The sequence below is a fragment of the Oryctolagus cuniculus genome, chromosome 18 (assembly GCF_964237555.1).
Source record: "Oryctolagus cuniculus chromosome 18, mOryCun1.1, whole genome shotgun sequence".
Lineage (NCBI taxonomy): Eukaryota > Metazoa > Chordata > Mammalia > Lagomorpha > Leporidae > Oryctolagus > Oryctolagus cuniculus.
The window spans coordinates 17,692,117-17,709,338 of NC_091449.1; the positions used below are offsets into that span (position 1 = coordinate 17,692,117).

The window sequence follows — 17,222 nt, forward strand, 5'->3', positions numbered from 1 at the left end:
ACTGGGGAGCGAACCAGCAGATGGAAGACCTCTCTCTCCCTGCCTCTGCTTCTTCTCTGTGTAACTCCGACTCTCAAATAAATAAATAAATCTTTTTTAAACAAGACATTGCAAATGTTAAAAATTAAAATTTAACCTGTTTTGTTAAAAACAACCTTTTAAAGATAAAAATAACGTGGTTTTTGTTCAATTATTCCAGACTATATTCTCACATATAGGGGTAGTGCTAGAAAGAATAGGAAAAAACATGAGAGGACAGAGTAAATACCTGAGATAATAGAGAAATATCTGTTCAAGTGCTTTTCAGCGCAAGAGTAGCTGGTAGAATTAAAGACAGCGTGTGATGTTACAAATCAGTCAGAAACAAGAGTGTAACTCCTCATGCAAAAGGGAGAGCACTGAAAGTAGCCATGAAACGTAAGCCAAAACCTTAAAGGAAAGTGACTGAAATTAGAACACACCAACCACAACCACAAAAAATGGGTTAAATTTATTATAAGAATCTCAGAGTAAAATTTTTTTTTTGACAGGCAGAGTGGAGAGAGAGAGAGAGAGAGAGAGAGATCTTCCTTTGCCGTTGGTTCACCCTCCAGTGACTGCTGCGGCTGGCGTACCACGCTGATCCGATGGCAGGAGCCAGGTAATTGTCCTGGTCTCCCATGGGGTGCAGGGCCCAAGCACCTGGGCCATCCTCCACTGCACTCCCTGGCCACAGCAGAGAGCTGGCCTGGCAGAGGGGCAACCGGGACAGAATCCGGTGCCCCGACAGGGACTAGAACCCAGTGTGCCGGCACCGCAAGGCGGAGGAATAGCCTAGTGAGCCAGGATGCCGGCCTCAACTCAGGTATTCTTAATAGGACCTGGCTGCAGCAGCTTTACCACTGCACCAAGGGCCTGCCCCCAATGTTTTTCTTAAGCTTTAGGTGTCTTCGCATCAGGAAAGGAGTGGCAAATCCAGACCCAAAATGCAAAGTCATCGTAATCAGTCCTTGCTTTCTTTTTCCACTTAACGTGGCCAACTCTTCCCTGGGCTCTTCTGGGGGTTCCTACAGACCACAGAGCCTGAACCCCAGCTGCTCTGCTCCAAAGTGGCCCAGACACCCAATGGGGACGATATGGCAGCACCATACTACGTCTTCCTTTTTTCCACAACCTTGTTCTCTTTCTACCTGTTTATGTTGTAAAGTTTTAGAATTTTTATTTACATTTGTTTATTTGAAAGGCAGAGAGACAGAGATCTCCTGGCCACTGATCCATTCCCCAAATGTCTGCAACAGCCAGGGCTGGGCCAGGCTGAAGCCAGGAGCCCCAAACTCAATTTGGGTCTCCTGTGTGGGTCACAGGGATCCAAATATTTGGGCTATCACTTACTCCCTCCCAGGGTCTAGGCGAGCAGGAAGCTGGAATTCAAAGTGGAGCCAGGCCTCAAATCCAGGCACTCTGATAGGGGCTACCAGCATACCAAGCTGTGTCTTAACTGCTGCACCAAATGTCCAAAACAATGGTGCAAGGTCTTTTAAAAAACAAACAAAAAATCTTCCCATTAGCATCAGAGTTGGGGGAGGGGGGAGCAGGTTACAGGTACAGATTCTGAAACTCTGCAGTCTTAAGAGACTGGGTGGCTGCAGCCTCATTTTGAGTATCCATCCCAGTGCAACAGGAGAGAAACAGGACTCATTTAGAAAAATATCAAGCTCCTCACAACTGGACACGTGTCCATTTCTAGCTCCAAACCAATCAGGAGCGAGGAGTGTCAGCTCCTAACCGGCAGTGACCCCTGCTGCCCTGGTAGGGACTCCTGAATGTTCAAGCATGCCCAAAATGGCCTCATGTGAACTTTCCGGGGTGATGGTATCAAGCACCATTGCTGTGGTGTGTCGTGTGCAAAAAAAGTGAAAGCCAAATCAGCGGTGCCTGTGCAGATCACCTAGCTGGGTGCCAAATGCTGTCCTGTGCCCGGGGGTTTGAGCCAGATTGAAGTGCCGTGTGTACTGGGGGAACGGGCATGCCTTCCCACCCCCATGAAAGCACCTGTTCGGCTCCCATAGGACAGCAAGTTGATGGAAGCTCACCCTGCTGTGCTGTCCGTGTGTTGGAGCATGAGCGCCCCATAAACCCTTCTGGGTTGCATATTGGCCCCTTGTCAATTTCTATCTGCAAGTGAGCCAAAGACCCTGGGCTTGGTAAGGCCACTGTGATGTACAAATAGTTCCACTTTCTGGAAGCAGGTTTGTGACAATGTTTCAGGATCACCTTTTGCAGCATGAGTTAATCAAAGAAAAAAAGACAAAGGTTGTCCCTTGCATTCTTCATTAAAAAAATTTTATATATTTGAAATGCAAAATGAGAGAGAGAGAGCAGGAAGGAGGAAGGGAGGGAGGCAGGGAGGGAGAGAGAGAGATCTTTCATCCACTGGTTCATTCCCCAAGTGCCCTCAGTAGCAGGGCCGAGTCGGGCTGAAAGCAGGAAATACAGCTGCATCTCCCACGTGGGTGGCAGGAACCCAGCACCTGGGCCTTCCCCTGCTGCTTCTCATGCACATCGCAGGAAACTGAATGCAAGTGCAGACGGACACCGCACGCAGGGGCTCCAGCCACCGCGCTGGCACATCGCCTGCCCGTGTTCTCCACCTCCTTTCAGGCTCGGGACCTTCCACGTCTCACCTGTCGACAGGTGTGCTGGCCTGCCAGGTATGTAGCCTGCTTCCTCGCCACCCCCCCCCCCCCAGCACCAGGTGAACACCACGCTCCCCATCAGCAGCTTCCTGCCTGACTCGCAGGCACACACCTGTCCTTTCCCAAGGTCCTCCTGGGGGACGTCAAGCACACACCTGTGGGGCCTGTAGAATCAAGCTTTTTTTTTTTCCTTGAATTTTTATTTTTTTTAAAGGTTTACTTGAAAGTCAGTTACCGAGAGAGTCGAGCTTATTTTTTAAAACTAGAGGCTTACCTGAACATCTTGCTCCCCCAAGCACAGAACCTAACAATTCCCATGCTCTCTCTAATCTGGTCTTCTACTATTTTGTTGGTTGCCCCAATCAATTAACACATTTCCACATAGAGCTTAAGAAACCTTGTGCCCACCCCCACCCCCCATTGAAATATTAAGGAATTCAGCTGTAAAAGCTTCCTGGCCCAGGATTTGGGGTTTCTTTCATTTTTAAAAAAAATATTATTTATTTATTTGAGTGCTAGTTAGAGAGAGAGGGAAAGACAGAGAGAAAGGTCTTCCATCAGCTGGTTCACTCCCCAGATGGCCAGAGCTGGGCCAATCAGAAGCCAGGAGCTTCTTCTGGGTGCAGGGACAGAGCCTTCCAAGTGAGAACTCTGGTGACTGCTTCAGTCACAGGAGCTGCAGACCCCGGCCCACTCAGAGGACCGGGTCGTGCACACTCCGCTAAGACAAGCAAGCCCCGCACAGAGACCTGGGGAGCGCGGCCCGCTGGACGCTGGGGGTGGACAGCCCAGCAGGCCCCGCGCGCTCCCGGCGGGGAGGCCAGCCCAGGTCCCCAAGCCCCCGGGCGCCCTGCGGCCCAGGAAGCGAGCCGCGCGCCCAGCACCGCGGGGCCCCCACGCGCCTCCCCGCCGCACGGCGGCGCTGCGCAAGGCCGGCCGTTGTCCGGGGCCGTTGGGCGCCCACGTGGCTTCTGGACGCCTCGAGGCCGGCGCGGGGGCGGGCGCCATTACGAGAGGCCGGGGGCGCGGGGTGGAGCCGACGAGGAGCCCAGAGCGCGCCCGCGGCGGCGGCGTCGGGTGGGAAGACGAGGCGCGGCACTGGGGGGCGTGGCGGCCGGCCTGCAGGCGGGGGCGCGTCCAGGGCAGGAAGCTGGAGTCCCCGTCGAGCTGGTGGGCGCGGCCCCCACAGAGGCCTGAGGCTTCCGGCGCGACGGCAGGGGCCGCCCCCGGGGCGGCGGCAGGGGCCGCGCGGCTCGCCACGCCCGCCACGCCCGCCACGCCCGCCGCCGGGCGCGTCGTCCAGGGCGAGCGGGCCAGAGGCGCGGCGAAGATGCTCCAGGTCCTGGTGCTCCAGGTGAGCGAGCGGCCCGCGCACGGACGGTCGGGCCCGGGTCGGTGCAGGCGGGAGGCTGGAGTGCGGGTGGGGGTCGCTTCAGAAGCGGGCGCGTGCGCTGTTCCGGACGACCCCGGAGGGCGGTTGCTGCGAGCTGTCTCGCACTAGGTGTGCGTTCCTGACTCGAGCACGTAGGCAGGTGTGTCGGTGCCCCGCACACCCCAGCCCACGTCCGCCCTAGGTTAGGGCCCTCGCGGGGAACCGTGGACCTGGCTCCCGCCCTTCCCCCGCCGCCCTCGGGGCTCAGCTTCTGGGACCCCCCCCCCCCGCCACCGCCCTCTCCTCACGCGGGTGTCCTGGTCCCCGGGGCGGGCATGGGCCGCCACCTGGGAGACTTGAGGTGCCAGGAGGGCTCCCGAGGAAGCCAGAGGGGAGGCGCTGGAGGAGGGAGTTTACAAACCAGAGCCAGGGTGTGGGATGGGGAGGGCGCCGAGAAGGAGGGGGATGGGTGGTGTCTGTGTTCTGTGGATTCACCTGACCAGAGCGTCACACACCCCCGAAGCCGCTGACTCCTTGCAAGGAGGCCTGGCTCTCAGACTTTTCAATTTGTTTTATTTACTTGACAGAGTTAGAGACAGTGAGAGACACAGACAGACAGAAAGGTCTTCCTTCCTTTTGTTCACCCCACAAATGGCCGCCACGGCCGGTGTGCTGCGCCGATCTGAAACCAGGAGCCAGGTGCTTCCTCCTGGTCTCCCATGCGGGTGCAGGGCCCAAGCACTTGGGCCATCCTCCACTGCCCTCCCGGGCCACAGCAGAGAGCTGTACTAGAAGAGGACAACTGGGACTAGAACCCGGCGCCCATATGGTTCGCTGGCGCCCCAGGCAGAGGATGAACCAAGTGAGCCATGGCGTCGGCCTCGGCTCTCAGACTTTGAAGGGATTTCAGGTCTCCCTGGGAGGCTCCTCTGCACAGTCAGTGTTCTCCATCAGTCCTAAATATGTCAGTCCCAATTCCTTCCTGTGAAAGGGCTCTCACCATCCTGCCACGTGCACGCCCGTGGGTGCAGGACTTGGGCAAGAAGTGCTGGGCTCGTGCCCTCCTGCTTGGGAGCCCGTCTGTGTGTTGGGCCCTGGAACCTGCTTGTGTCTGCCCTCAGCTCTGCCCGGCCTCCACTTATGACTCCGACCTGGCTCACCCTTGGAGCAAATCTTCTGTCCCTTATAGGAGTATTTGCCCCAGTGAGGTCCAGGTTCTGGCTGTCCTGATCCAGATTGATGTGGCATTTCCATGGATACGGTGCCCCCTCCCACCCTGTGCCCATCAACAGGTGATGGGGTACCCTCAGGGTGGTGTGCATGGAGGATGGGAAATTATTTAGCTTTCACATTAGTTAGTTTGGAGGTGTCCTCTTACACATGAGGATGTCATATGAAGTGAGGTGACCCAAGCAGAAAGGCCCACGTGCTGTATGATTCTGTGAGCGAGTTGAATGGCAGCTGCCAGACGTTGGGTTTGTGCGTACAGGGCAGAGATTCAGTTTTGCAAGGTGAGGAATTCTGGAGATGGCTGGTGCTCGCGGTTGCACAACAGTGCCAGTCTACGTAATGCTACTGAACTGTACACTTAAAATTGCCCAAAAGGATGAATTTTATCTGGAGTTTGCCACGACTTTTTCAAAAGATTTACTTATTTGAAGAACAGAATGACAGAGACCAACAGAGAGGGAGGTCTTCCATCCACTGGTTCATTCCTCAAATGGCCGCAACAGCCAGATCTGGCAGAGTCTGAAGCCAGGAACCAGGAGCTCCATCCGGGCCTATCATGTGGGTGGCAGAGGACCAAGCACTGGGACCCCGAGGCACATTCCCAGGGAGCTGGATCAGAAGTGGAACAGGCGGGACTCGAACTGGTTCTTGGTGGTCATGAGACAGGAACCCGGCAGAGAAGAGAAGCAGCGACCCAGAAGACAGCGGCCTCCCTGAGTGACGCAGACAGAGGCGAGAGCTGTACCTGGAGAGCCGCATCACCAGGAGCCCTGTAGCAGGGCAGCTGTGCTGTTCCTGAAGAGTCCGGCCTGCAGGAGACTCTGCCACATCTGTGGGGCCGAGACCTCTCCTGGCTAAGGAGGGCAGAGAAGAGCTGTTGGCTGCCAGGAATGTGAGGAGGGCTCGCACGCCCCAGCTGGTTAGGTGCCGCGTGTGATGTCTGCATCGCACCTCAGGGTGCCTGTTCAGATCTGACCGCTCAGCTTCTGGTCCAGCTTCCTGTGTGCTCACATGGGAAGACAGCGTATGATGGCCCAAGGACTTTGACCCTGCCCCTGTGTAGGAGGTCAGAGTGGAGTTCCTTCCCTCCTCCCAGACTTGGCTGTTGTGGGCATTTGGGGAGTGAACCAGCAGATGGAAGCGCTCTCTCCCATCCCCCACCTTGCTCTTGCTGTCCATCTCTCTCTGTCACTCTGCTTTTCAAATACGTAAGTACACACAGCATATATGAGGAAAGCAGCCCGGGCCACACACTTCTGTGTTTGAAATCTGGGAGGCCGTAGCACCCTGATGGCTGGGCACGTGGCCTTGGAGCAGTGGCAGAAAGCAGTAGTCCTCGGCCTTCCCTGGGAAGCTCCTGGAGGAACTGGCAACTAGAACTGTGTGTGTTGCTGTCTGCAAAAACTGGGCCTGGCTTGCATTTTACAGGTTTTAGAAGCAGATTTTTTTTAATGAAACATTCTAGCAGCCTCATCATTTAACATTAAAAAAAATTATTTATGTATTTTCATTGGGAAAACAGGTCAGCAGAGTTCTTCCATCTGCTGGTTTACTCCAGAATGCCCACAGCAGCCAGGGCTGGGCCAGGCCAAAGCTGGGAGCCTAGAGCTCAGTCCTGGTCTCCCACATGGGTGACAGCGGCACAGTGCTCGAGCCATCATCTGCTGCCTGACCAGTAGGCACGTTGCCAGGATGCTGGATTGGTGGTTGTGTGGCCTTGATGTGAACCAGGCACTCTGAGTGTCCCAAGCCGTGACCTGACTGCTGCCCCAAACGCCCACCCCTAAGAATGCTTTGTAAACGTCTTTCCTAAATTACTCTTTGGAAAATTTCCAAACACAAAACAGCATCATGAATGCCTGTGTGTACTACACCCACACTAACTGGTTGGTAACGCTTTGCTGCGTTTGCACTTCAGAAATATGTGTATGTAAAAATTACTTTTTCTTTTTTGGTTGAGCCATTTGAGAATGAGTCTAGAACTCAGAGCACTTAAGTGATTTTTCTAGGAACAAAGACTTCCTCTTATAGAACTATAATGTAATCATCACACTTGAGAAATTTAATGTTGGTGCAACACTGTTACCTGATACACAGTCTGTACTCCCTTTGTCCTGATAAGGTCTACTGTAGCTTGTTTTTTCTGATAAAGAACCCAGAACTACACATGCATTTAATTGTCATGGCCTTGTAGAGTTCATTCAGGCAAGACATTGGTCTATCTTTGATGATACTGAAATTTCTGAAGAATAAGGGCAGTCACTTTGCAAAGTATTCCTCAATAATTATAATTATATTAATATATTTAGGTTAGACATTTTTAGTAAAAATGCTACATAAGTTATGCCACGTCAGGGGACAAGATGTTTTAAAAAAAAATTGATGCTGGGGCCAGCATTGTGGTATAGCAAGGTAAGCTACCACCTGTGATGTCAGGACCCCATATGGGCACCTGTTCAAATCTCGTCTGCTCCACTTAAGATCTAGCTCCCTGCTAATGTGCCTGGGAAAGCAACAGAAGATGAAACAAGTGCTTGGGCCTCTGCCACCCATGTGGGAGACCCAGATGAAGCTCTTGGCTTCAGCCTGGTCCAGCCCTGGTCATTGCAACCATTTGGGGAGTGAATTGGTGGGTGGAAGATCTCTCTCTGTCCCCCTCTCTGCCTCCCTCTCTCTCTAACTCTGCGTTTGAAATAAATAAGTAAATGTTTTTTAAAATTTCAGATTAATTTAAAATTTTTAACTTTTTATTAGAAAATACATTGGAGATGCAGAAAAGTGTGGAAAATAGTATCAATATTGGGACACCCACCAAACTCTTATTTATTTGAAAGGTAGAGACACAAGAAGAGATGTCGCTCCCCCTCTTCGTGGAGGAATGACACAGGACCCTGCGCTGTTCTTTCGTCTGCTCGGCCCTCCCCGGGTTTGCTGCTGGTTCTTCCCGGGTTGGCTACTGTCCCTTCCACCTCCGTGGAAGGGCGGTTCCCCCTGCCACATTCCCCACTTCCGCAGGGGAGTGGCACACCGCCGGCCGGCTCTCTCGGGGGCTGCACAGGTGTTCCCCTTAGATGTTCCTGGTGCATGTTGTCTCTCTCCTCCTTTATAGTCCTCCTCCGCCAATCCCAACTCGGCTGCCCACACGCCGAGTACGCTGCTCTCCTCCAATCAGGAGCAGGTCCCACAGTTTATTGGTTGAACTGGAGGCAGCTGTGTAGAAGCTGTTTCCCTTCTCAGCGCCATATTGTGGGAAAGCAGATGCATAGAATAAGTCTTAATTCCAGTAACTTAGTCTAGTCCAAGTTGCTCCCAGTTGCTCCCCACAAAGAGACAGAACTCTCCCATCCCTTTGTTCACACCCCAGATGCCCACAGTAGCCAAGGTGGGGCCAGGCCAAAGCTTGGAGCTGGGAACTCAACCTGAGTCCCCCACACTGAGGACAGGGACCCAGTCACTCAAGCCATGGTCAAGAGGCCTCCTAGAGTGTGCACAGATTAGCAGCAAGCTGGAATCGGCATCAGAACGTGGACGGAAACCTAAGCACTCCCATGTGGAATGCAGACCCTGCCTGAGGATTCACTGCTATGACAAAAGCCCACCCCTATTTTTTAATTGATGTATAATTTATTTACAGAAAAATTCATTCCTTTTTGTGTAGACTTCTGTATTTTGAAAAATGCATAGCATCGTGTAATCACCCCCACAGTCAAAATGCAGAAGCATTTCCTCACTGCCCCATATTCCCATGATGAAGCTCCTTTGTAGCTGTATCTTTCTCTACCTGTAATGCTTTATAAAGAAAAGATTGTTTTCTGCTGCTATTTGTCACTCCCCGTCTTCGTGGGGGAACGGCACAGGACCCTGCGCTGTTCTTTTGTCTGCTCGGCCCTCCCCGGGTTTGCTGCTGGTTCTTCCCGGGTTGGCTACCGTCCCTTCCACCTCCGTGGAAGGGCGGTTCCCCCTGGCCACTTTCCCCACTTCCGCAGGGGAGCGGCACACCGCCGGCCGGCTCTCTCGGGGGCTGCACAGGTGTTCCTTCAGATAGATGTTCCTGGTGCATGTTGTCTCTCTCCTCCTTTATAGTCCTCTTCCACCAATCCCAACTCTGCTACCCACACGCCGAGTACGCTGCTCTCCTCCAATCAGGAGCAGGTCCTGCTGTTTATTGGTTGAACTGGAGGCAGCTGAGCAGAAGCTGTTTCTCCCTTCTCAGCGCCATATTGTGGGAAAGCAGATGCATAGAATAAGTCTTAATTCCAGTAACTTAGTCTAGTCCGAGTTGCTCCCCACACTATTAGTTTTTCCTTTTCTAGAATGTCACAGAAATGGGTGCCTGCAGAATCCCAGAGCAGTAGTGGCCTTTCACTGTGGCTTCTTCAAAGACGACACATTGGATACTGCTTTGTGTTGCTGCATAGGGTCAGTGGCAGAGTAGTATTCCGTTGTGTGCACACACAGCAGTTTATACTCACAGGCCACTTGAGTTGTTTCAGTTTAGGGAGATGATGAACAACATTGCTATAATCTTTGCATACAGGTAGTTGTATGGACTCGAGTTCATTTCATTTGGGAGAGTAACTAGGAGGGAATTGCTTGTGTTTTAACTTTATGAGAAACTGATGGACTGTGTTCCAGCATAACTGCCTTTTTGCATTCCTGTCAAAAATGTCTGAGTTCCCTTTTTCTCTCTCTCACTGTCTGACTTTACCTGTCTAATAAAAGGGGGGGGGGGCAGTGCTGCGGCTCACTTGGTTAATCCTCCGCCTGCAGACCGGCATCCCATGTGGGCTCTGGGTTCTAGTCCCGGTTGTTCCTCTTCCAGTCCAGCTCTCTGCTGTGGCCTGGAAAGGCAGTGGAGGATGGCCCAAGTGCTTAGGCCCTGCACCTGCATGGGAGACCAGGAGGAAGCACCTGGCTCCTGGCTTTGGATCGGCGCCAGTGTGCCGGCCATAGCAGCCATTTAGGGGTGAAGCAACGGAAGAAAGACCTTTCTCTCTGTCTCTCTCTCTCTCACTGTCTAACTCTGTCTAATAAAAAAAAAAAGTCTGAGTTCTATTTGCTCTTCATCCGTATATATAATTAGTATTGTCAGGTTTTTTGTTTGTTTGTTTTTTAAAGATTGATGATTCTGACAGGCAGAGTTAGAGATCTTCCATCTGCTGGTTCACTCTTTTTTTTTTTTTCTTTTTATTTGACAGGCAGAGTGGACAGTGAGAGAGAGAGAGAGAGAAAGGTCTTCCTTTGCCATTAGTTCACCCTCCAATGGCCGCCACAGCTGGAGCGCTGCGGCCTGCGCACCGCACTGATCTGATGGCAGGAGCCAGGTACTTATCCTGGTCTCCCATGGGGTGCAGGGCCCAAGCACTTGGGCCATCCTCCACTGCACTCCCTGGCCACAGCAGAGAGCTGGCCTGGAAGAGGGGCAACCGGGTCAGACTCCGGCGCCACTGCTGGGACTAGAACCCGGTGTGCTGGTGCCGCAAGGTGGAGGATTAGCCTATTGAGCCACAGCGCAGGCCCATTTGTTTTCAATATGGTGATTTCTCCCATTCCTTCTGTATTGGTGAGCTGGAATTCTTCCCGTTTAGCACTTTCCTTTCAGCTGATCTCTGCCTTCTTGGGGGCCTTTTCCTGGGAGACAGTGCTCAGTTTGGGCAGCCTCCTACACCTGTGTCATCTCCTGTAAGTTGGGTACAGGCTGAGACGATGTTGAGAGGAGCCTTTAGGGCTGTCATCACGTGACTAGAGGTTTTACTGCTGAACGTAATAAAGCCTGCCTTCTGTTTTGCAGGTCTGTGTGGTGTATTGTCCGGAGCTCCGGTGCTGGTGCAGGGCCGTCATTAAGTCAGTCATGTCTTCAGCAGACCATTACCTGGCAGAGTGTTTCCTTGTAGACTTCGCCAGGTACATTCCAGTAAAATCTAAAAAGTACGTATGTGTGGTTTTATGTCTGTTTGCCTTACTCTCTTTAAGGAGATAATGATGAATTTTAAAGGAGAATGTCAGTTTTTAAAGTAAGGGGATTACCTTTTGTGAAAAGAAGACATTGAGCGTTTTTGTGCCTTAAGAAGTGAAAACTTGGGACAGGCATTTGGCACGGTGATGAAGTCACGACTCGGATGCCTGTGCGTCACACCAGAGTGCCTGCACTTGAATCTCAGCTCCACTCTCCACTCTGGTTTTCTGCCAGTGCACCCCCGGGAGGCAGCACATGAGGGCTCAAGTTGACCCCTGCCACCCACACGGGAGACTGAGTTCTGGATTCCTGGTGTCAGCCTGGCTGTTGCCGCATTTGAGAAATGAATCAACCAGTGGACAGGCATCTGTGTTTGTCTCTCTGTCTCTGACTTTCAGATAAATAAGGAAGGAAGACTGCAGGTTTCCATTCTGCGTCCATGACTAGAGGAGCAAATGGTCCTAGTGAGGATAGAGAGAGTGACTGTGGCCTTTCTCCACTTGCCTGCCTAGGGTGGGGCAGGGCAGGTTCAGGCTGTTCCCTTCTCGTCTCCTGGGTGCCCTGTGCCAGCTGCTCTCTGGCCTGTCCTCTTAGTTTGCACGTGAGATGGGGTGGGTCCTTCAGTGCGGTTTGCCTCACCACCAGGAGGTAGAGAGAAACTCTCCGTGTCTCCACAGAGGAGGAAATTGATGGCCACCCTCAGGTTGCAGAGAGCAGATTATATACTCAAGTGCGTATTCCTGGTTGTTCTGCGTCACAGAGTAAAGGTGTGGCTATCACGTAGGGTGCGGAGACAGTTCAGGCTCGTCCTGACTGTAACCTTCATTGACTGTGGGACTGCATGTCACAGCTCGCTAGAAAACATTAGCACATCACTGTGTTCCTAAAGTTGTATTGATAAAATGCATGAAGTTTTAATAAATGGTTTCTGGGTGGGGAGGGGGGAGGGAACATGCCAGCACATGAGGCTGGTGCTATGGTATAGTAGGTTAAGTCTCTACCTGCCATGCCAGCATCCTATATGGGCACCCGTTCAGATCCCAGCTGCTCCACTTTGAATCCAGCTCCCTACTCATGGCCTTGGAGAACAGCAGAAGATGACCCAAGTGCTTGGGCCCTTGCACCCATGTGGGAGACCCAAAGAAGCCCCTGGCTTCCGATTGGCCCAGCTCTGACCAATGTAGCTATTTGGGGAGTGAGCCAGAGAATGGAAGACCAACCTCTCTGTCTTCCCCTCTCTCTGTCTATAACTTTACCTCTCAAATAATTAAATGTTAAGAAAAAGCTAGCAAAAGTCACTGTTGGTGTTTAGTGATAATTGTCCCATGGTTTGTCCCAGAGTAAGAGGATGTCCATTTAATAGGCAAACACAAGGACTCTTATTCCAGTGCAAAAAGAGCAGAGCCAGCTAGCCTTCGGTGCAGTAAGAGGTGTCTCTCACGTAGAGGAGTTTCGTGGCAGAAGGGCTCATCAGACATGGAGGATTTGCAGATACTTAAGGGAAAAGTAGGTGCCTCCCCAGCTTGGGATTCTGCACCTCTGTGACCATAATTGTTATAAAAGTACTTGGGGTCAGCGCTGTGGCATAGCGGTACAGTCACCAACTGCAGTGCCGGCATCCCATATAGGTGCCGGTTAAAAAGCCCAGGCTGCTTCACTTCTGACCCAGCTCTCTGCTATGGCCTGGGAAAGCCGAGTCCTTGGGCCCCTGCACCCGTGTGCAGGAGGACCTGGAAGAAGTTCCTGGCTCCTGGCTGTAGATCCGCACAGCTCCAGCCAGTGTGACCAATTGGAGAGTGAACCTGTGGATGGAAGACCTCTCCCTCCCCCTCTCCTTCTCCCTCCCCCTCTCCCTCCTCCAATTCCTCCCCCTCTCCCTCCCCCTCTCCCTCCACCAATTCTTCGCCCTCTCCTTCCCCCCTCCCTCCCTCTCTCCCTCCCCCTCTCCCTTCCCCCCTCTCCCTCTGTGCAACTCTTTCAAATAAATAAATCTTTTTTTTTTTAAGTACTTACTGTGTTTAGCCCTCTGGGGAGCTTTTCCTTTTGTATTTGGTGTTTTGAGTTTATTTTTGGCAAGAAAATCAAATGATTAAGTAGAGCTCTAACCTGTCTAAGACAAAGGGTAGGGCTTCAGGGAAGAGAGCTGCTTGATGGTGAGGAAATATGTTGACATGTCTATTGCTTGCCTTACTTGTCACCTCGCCGTCCATCAGCTGTTTTGTGCAAAGTTGGCAAATACTAATTATTAAAACATCTGTTCATAGACAGCAGTGTTGGGGTAATTCTGGTCACGTAGTAAATGGAATTTATTTCACAGGCTTATTCATTGTTATTCAGTGTTTCCTTTTATTTTTCACTTTTTATGTATTTAAAAGGCAGAGAGACGAGAGACAGAGAGAGACGAGAGAGAGAGTGTGCGAGAAAGAGCACATGCCTTCTTGTTTCACTTCTAAAATACCTACAACAGCCCTGGGTAGGCCATGCTGGAGCCAGGAACTGGAAACTCAATGTGGTCTCTCCTGTGGGTGGCAGAGACCCAGCCACCTGCTGCCTCCCAGGGCCTGCACCAGCAGGAGGCTGATTGGGTGTGGAACAAGAACTGGAGCCCGGGTGTTCTGACACGAGGTCAGGGCATCCCAAGCAGCATCCCAGCAGGTAGGACACATGCCTGCCCCTGTGCAGTATTTCTGTTCCTTCTTTCCCTCCCTTCCTCTCTTCCTCCCTCCTTCCCTCCTTCCTTCTGATTTGTGGTATGAAAGGCAGAGTGAGAGAAAAGGAGAGAAAGAAAGAGAAGTGTATCTTTCATCCTTTGGTTTACTTCTGCAAATTCCCACAACAGCCAAGCCAAAACCAGGAACCCAGAACTCCACCTGAGTTTCCCATGTGGGCACAGGGACCCAAGTGAGTAGATGACTGAAAGCATCCTCATTTTTTAAATTTTTATTAAATTTTTTAAACATTTCATGTTTTATTTGAAAGGCAGAGAGACAGAGACAGACACATAGAGATCTTCCATCTGCTTGTTGACTACTCTAAAGTCTGCAATAGCTGGGGCTGGACCAGGAGCGGGGAACTCAATTCAGGTTTCCCATGTAGCGGCCAGGGCCCAGCCACTCGAGCCATCATCTGCTGTCTCCTAGGTGGGCATCAGCAGGAAGCTGGGATTGGAGGAGGAGCTGGAACCTGGACTCAGGTATTCTAATATAGGACGTGGCTGCAGCGGCTTAACCACTGCACCAAGGGCCTGCCCCCAGTGTGTTTCTTAAGCTTTAGGTGTCTTCGCATCAGGAAAGGAGTGGCAAGTCCAGACCCAAAATGCAAAGTCATCGTAATCAGTCATTGCTTTCTTTTTCCACTTAATGTGGCCAACTCTTCCCTGGGCTCTTCTGGAGGTTCCTACAGACCACAGAGCCTGAACCCCAGCTACTCTGCTCCAAAGTGGCCCAGACACCCAATGGGGACGATATGGCAGCACCATACTCTGTCTTCCTTTTTTTCACAACCTTGTTCTCTTTCTACCTTTTTATGTGGTAAAGTTTTAGAATTTTTATTGACATTTATTTATTTGAAAGGCAGAGAGACAGAGATTTCCTGGCCACTGATCCTTTCCCCAAATATCTGCAACAGCCAGGGCTGTGCCAGGCTGAAGCCAGGAGCCCCAAACTCAATTTGGGTCTCCTGTGTGGGTCACAGGGATCCAAATATTTGGGCTGTCACTTACTTCCTCCCATGATGTAGGCGAGCAGGAAGCTGGAATTCAAAGTGGAGCCAGGACTCAAATCCAGGCACTCTGATCTGGGCTACCAGCATACCAAGCTGTGTCTTAACTGCTGCACCAAATGTCCAAAACAATGGTGCAACTTCTTTTAAAAAACAAACAAAAAATCTTCCCATTAGCATCAGAGTTGGGGGAGGGGGGAGCAGGTTACAGGTACAGATTCTGAAACTCTGCAGTCTTAAGAGACTGGGTGGCTGCAGCCTCATTTTGAGTATCCATCCCAGTGCAACAGGAGAGAAACAGGACTCATTTAGAAAAATATCAAGCTCCTCACAACTGGACACGTGTCCATTTCTAGCTCCAAACCAATCAGGAGCGAGGAGTGTCAGCTCCTAACCGGCAGTGACCCCTGCTGCCCTGGTAGGGACTCCTGAACGTTCAAGCATGCCCAAAATGGCCTCATGTGAACTTTCCGGGGTGATGGTATTGAGCACCATTGCTGTGGTGTGTCGTGTGCAAAAACAGTGAAAGCCAAATCAGTGGTGCCTGTGCAGATCACCTAGCTGGGTGCAACATGGTGTCCTGTGCCCAGGGGTTTGAGCCAGATTGAAGTGCCGTGTGCACTGGGGGAACCTGCATGCCTTCCCACCCCCATGAAAGCACCTGTTCGGCTCCCATAGGACAGCAAGTTGACGGAAGCTCACCCTGCTGTGCTGTCCCTGTGTTGGAGCATGAGCGCCCCATAAACCCTTCTGGGTTGCATACTGGCCCCTTGTCAATTTCTATCTGCAAGTGAGCCAAAGACCCTGGGCTTGGTAAGGCCACTGTGATGTACAAATAGTTCCACTTTCTGGAAGCAGGTTTGTGACAATGTTTCAGGATCACCTTTTGCAGCATGGGAGTTAGTCAAAGAAAAAAGACAAAGGCTGTCCCTTGCACTCTTCATTAAAAAAATTTTATATATTTGAAATGCAAAATGAGAGAGAGAGAGAGAGCAGGAAGGAGGAAGGGAGGGAGGCAGGGAGGGAGAGAGAGATCTTTCATCCACTGGTTCATTCCCCAAGTGCCCTCAGTAGCAGGGCCGAGTCGGGCTGAAAGCAGGAAATACAGCTGCATCTCCCACGTGGGTGGCAGGAACCCAGCACCTGGGCCTTCCCCTGCTGCTTCTCATGCACATCGCAGGAAACTGAATGCAAGTGCAGACGGACACCGCACGCAGGGGCTCCAGCCACCGCGCTGGCACATCGCCTGCCCGTGTTCTCCACCTCCTTTCAGGCTCGGGACCTTCCACGTCTCACCTGTCGACAGGTGTGCTGGCCTGCCAGGTATGTAGCCTGCTTCCTCGCCACCCCCCCCCCCTCCAGCACCAGGTGAACACCACGCTCCCCATCAGCAGCTTCCTGCCTGACTCGCAGGCACACACCTGTCCTTTCCCAAGGTCCTCCTGGGGGGACGTCAAGCACACACCTGTGGGGCCTGTAGAATCAAGCTTTTTTTTTTTTTTCCTTGAATTTTTATTTTTTTTAAAGGTTTACTTGAAAGTCAGTTACCGAGAGAGTCGAGCTTATTTTTTAAAACTAGAGGCTTACCTGAACATCTTGCTCTCCCAGTACAGAACCTAACAATTCCCATGCTCTCTCTAATCTGGTCTTCTACTATTTTGTTGGTTGCCCCAATCAATTAACACATTTCCACATAGAGCTTAAGAAACCTTGTGCCCACCCCCACCCCCCATTGAAATATTAAGGAATTCAGCTGTAAAAGCTTCCTGGCCCAGGATTTGGGGTTTCTTTCATTTTTAAAAAAAATATTATTTATTTATTTGAGTGCTAGTTAGAGAGAGAGGGAAAGACAGAGAGAAAGGTCTTCCATCAGCTGGTTCACTCCCCAGATGGCCAGAGCTGGGCCAATCAGAAGCCAGGAGCTTCTTCTGGGTGCAGGGACAGAGCCTTCCAAGTGAGAACTCTGGTGACTGCTTCAGTCACAGGAGCTGCAGACCCCGGCCCACTCAGAGGACGGGGTCGTGCACACTTCCGCTAAGACAAGCAAGCCCCGCACAGAGACCTGGGGAGCGCGGCCCGCTGGACGCTGGGGGTGGACAGCCCAGCAGGCCCCGCGCGCTCCCGGCGGGGAGGCCAGCCCAGGTCCCCAAGCCCCCGGGCGCCCCGCGGCCCAGGAAGCGAGCCGCGCGCCAGGACCGCGGGACCCCACGCCCCTCCCCGCCGCACGGCGGCGCTGCGCAAGGCCGGCCGTTGTCCGGGGCCGTTGGGC

The 17,222-nt window shown here is 52.1% G+C and overlaps 1 protein-coding gene across 3 annotated transcripts in view; it reads left to right on the plus strand.

Annotated features, from left to right (window-relative positions):
- The window catches only part of LOC103347332 (uncharacterized), an 87,033-nt gene that overhangs the window by 43,014 nt on the left and 26,797 nt on the right, over nt 1–17,222 (plus strand). Inside the window, exons 1-2 of one of the 3 annotated variants that reach the window (XM_070062374.1) lie at nt 3,626–4,029; nt 11,069–11,205. The gene's annotated coding sequence lies outside the window, so the exon portion shown is untranslated. Of the gene's footprint in view, nt 1–3,625; nt 4,030–10,666; nt 11,206–17,222 lie in introns of those variants that run through there. The other 2 variants (XM_070062376.1, XM_070062375.1) reach the window with 2 other exon arrangements.